At 41.9% G+C, this 3,610-nt stretch overlaps 1 non-coding gene across 1 annotated transcript; it reads right to left on the bottom strand.

Annotated features, from left to right (window-relative positions):
- Nucleotides 1-106, bottom strand: LOC130466635 (small nucleolar RNA R71). The gene has a single exon (XR_008926807.1). It is a non-coding gene; the product is annotated as a small nucleolar RNA R71 (small nucleolar RNA).
- Nucleotides 107-3,610: the final 3,504 nt, after the last annotated feature.

The raw sequence follows: 3,610 nt of genomic DNA, 5'->3' as shown, positions 1-3,610 counted from the left end.
AAATAAGGCATAAGCTGACTACATTCACTCAAGAACATGGTGAATCATTTCGAGAAGTCTGGGATAGATTCAAGGCTTTGCAGCGGTCGTGTCCGCATCACAACATTGAAAAATGGTTCTTGGTTCAGAGTTTCTACCATGGGTTGCGAGATGAAACAAAGAACACGGTTGATTATGCTGCTGGGGGTGTTTTTCTTGACAAAGAAGTGGATGCAGGTTATGATTTTCTTGCCAATTTAGCAGCCAACCATTACAGCACCACCAGAACCACATCTAAGAAGGGAAAATTGGATGTCGATGCTTATGCTCTATTGTCCTCACAAGTGGCAGCCTTGAACCTGAAGATCGATTCTTTGAAGGCTCCTCAGTCTGGTACTCCCCCAATGAGTATCAATGCTATGTCTAGTGTAGCTCCAGTGACAACTTCCTACTGCGAAGTATGTGGCATCCAAGGTCACTTTGGTCATGAGTGCTCTTATAGTTTGCAGGATACTACACAATTGGAGCAAGTGAATGCTTTTCAACAAAGACAACCCAATGACCCATATTCCAATTCATTTAATTCGGGTTGGAGGAATCATCTAAATTTCTCATATCGGGGCAACAATGTTCAGAATCCTCAGCCCCAGAAATAATGGTCGCAACCACAGTTCCATCCATCTCAACCACATGTTGCTAGGCCTCCATTTCAACAAGGAGCCTCACATAATGCTCCCCCGGGGTTTAATAGGCCCCCGCACCAAGGCTATCAACAACAAGCCCCTCAGACCAGTGCTACTCCAGAGCCTAACATGGGTGATCTGTATAAGCTCATTGCAAATATGTAGAAGACCGCAGAGATAGCCCAAAAGAACCATGATGAGAGCATCAAAGAGTTGAAGAATCGGAATAGAATGTTGGAGGATCAAGTTGCTCAACTTGTTGACACTCTATCTCAAAGGCAACCGGGTACACTACCAGGGCAACCTACTCCGCCCCAGAACAGAGAAAGTGCCAATGTTATCACTCTTAGAAGTGGCACTAAATATAATGGACCCCCGATGCCCATGGATGATGCAACTCTTGCTAAGGGGAACACCGATGGACCAGAGAAAGCAATTGATGTAGAGCCTCAAGTCCCGGAAGTTGATAATGCTGATGATGTTGGCGCAAATAAGGGGAAGGAGAAGATTTTTGATTCTCTCCCTATTGTGCCTAAGCTGCCTTTCCCTTGTTAGGTTATGACACATATGACAATTCATAAATCATGCGGAAAAACCATAAAGCCAGGAAAACATATTATTTACACATAATCATTTAGCATAGTTTAGATGCATACTCTTTGTTGCGTGCCTTCCCTAGCTGCGCCCGAACCGAACAAGAACAAGTCTTTAGGACTCCAAGTGTCGTCCCTCCGTAGATAGTCCACAGCACGTCCGGATCCGCCTTAAGATTGACCAACTAGAATCGCCCTTAAGGCACTACTTATTTTCGGCTAAATGGGCAAGAGTTATGGCTGATTTTTCTGCTTAAAAATCCTAGCTTTGAATACTTGAAAACTTATGTATAAATAATGACCCTAGGCCCTTATTTATAGAGGTATGGAAAAGGAATTGGAATCCTATTAGGATACTAATTTATTTAATTAGAATCCTGCTAGGACTCTATTTAAATAAACTTTATCTAATAGGTTTAGGATTTAATCTTTTATCGAATCCCTGATAGCTTTAGGATTCGCACACGAGCATCGCACGAGCACCGTACACCCGCGCAGGCCTTGCGGCCCACGCTGAGCGCACAGCGCTCGGCCCATGCTACTGTCCGCGCGCGCCCATGGCTTCGGCTGGGCCTGGCTTGCGCTGGGCCTGGTCGAGGCTTTGGCGTGTGTTGGTGATGCGTGTGGCTTGCTGGGCGATGGCCTGGCTTCGTGCTGGGCCTTCGTCTAGCGAGCCTCGTCTGATGCTAATTCGTACGATACGCTTCCGATTAAATTCCCGATTCCGGAATTTATTTCCGATACGAACAATATTTAATATTTCCGATTCCGGAAATAATTTCCGTTTCGAACAAATATTTAATATTTCCGTTTCCGGAATTATTTTGCGATTCCGATAATATTTCCGTTTCTGACAATATTTCCGTTTCCAGCAATATTTCTGATTCCGGCAATATTTCCATTTCCGATAATATTTTCCGATACGTACCATGTTTCCGTTTCCGGCAACATCTACGACTTGGATAATATTTATATTTCCGATACGATCCATATTTCCGTTTCCGGCAATATCATCGTTTCGGGAGTATTCATTTCTTGCCTGTGACGATCTCAGCTCCCACTGGAACCAAGATCCGTCGATTCCGAATATCCATAGATGGAGTATTTAATGCCATTAAATACTTGATCCGTTTACGTACTATTTGTGTGACCCTACGGGTTCAGTCAAGAGTAAGCTGTGGATTAATATCATTAATTCCACTTGAACTGAAGCGGCCTCTAGCTAGGCATTCAGCTCACTTGATCTCACTGAATTATTAACTTGTTAATTAATACTGAGCCGCATTTATTAGACTTAACATAGAATGCATACTTGGACCAAGGGCATTATTTCCTTCAGTCTCCCACTTGTCCTTAGGGACAAGTGTGCATTTCCTAATTCCTATGTCGCTCGATGCTTGCTCTTGAACATAAGGTAAGAGTTGTCATCCTTATTATGTCCAGAGGTGTTCCTCGGTTTCAGAGTTCAACTGATTAAATAAACAGATAATCATAGCCTATGATTCATCCGAGCACGGCCATGCATTTCACAGTTTCTAGCTCTCTAAGTGGCCTTGTACAACTTTTAAGCATCTCATCCCGATTTATGGGAGGACAATCCCAATCTTGCGATCTTGAGATTAGACTTCGTTTGATAGGTGATTACCTGAGCGTTGCCTTTATAGCCTCCTTTTACGGTGCGACGGTTGGTCAACGTCAAAGCAACCAGTTCTTAAACAAGTAATTTCAAATCACTCAGGTATTGAGGATTTAGTGTCTAATAATTTTAATGAAATTTACTTATGACAGATTTTCATCTCTTACAGTAAAGTTTCATAGGTCTTGTCCGATACTAGTCTTCCCAAAGTAAGTATCTATGCAAATGATTATGACATTGCCATGTCCACATAGTTCAAGAAACAGAACTACTAGTCATCTTGCATTCTAATCGTCTAACGTTTTCTATGCGTCCAATTTTATAGAAAACTCCGACTGGGGACCATTTTCAACCTTTGACATTCAAGTTCACTTGATAGACATTTCTTAGTCACAGGACTGGTCCTGACAGTCTATCTTGAATATATCGTCAAATTGAAGGGACTCATCATTTAATAAACCACAAATTAAATGGAAAAATGAATTCTTTTCATTTATTGTGAATGATTAACCAATAATGTTTTACAAAGATTTAAACTCTAAAACTTTAAAACATTAAACAGGGATATCAAAGCCATTCTCAATTATGCTTGATTCCCATAGCTGCAGTGTGCGAGTTGTGCTTCGCCTGCGGCAGAGGTTTAGTCAATGGATCTGATATGTTGTCATCAGTTCCAATTTTGTTTATCTCGACTTCTTTTCTTTCAACGAACTCTCGTA

The sequence above is a fragment of the Spinacia oleracea genome, chromosome 1 (assembly GCF_020520425.1).
Source record: "Spinacia oleracea cultivar Varoflay chromosome 1, BTI_SOV_V1, whole genome shotgun sequence".
Classification (NCBI taxonomy): domain Eukaryota; kingdom Viridiplantae; phylum Streptophyta; class Magnoliopsida; order Caryophyllales; family Amaranthaceae; genus Spinacia; species Spinacia oleracea.
The sequence above is the reverse complement of the archived record's forward strand: the minus strand, read 5'-3'. Positions and strand labels throughout refer to the sequence as shown.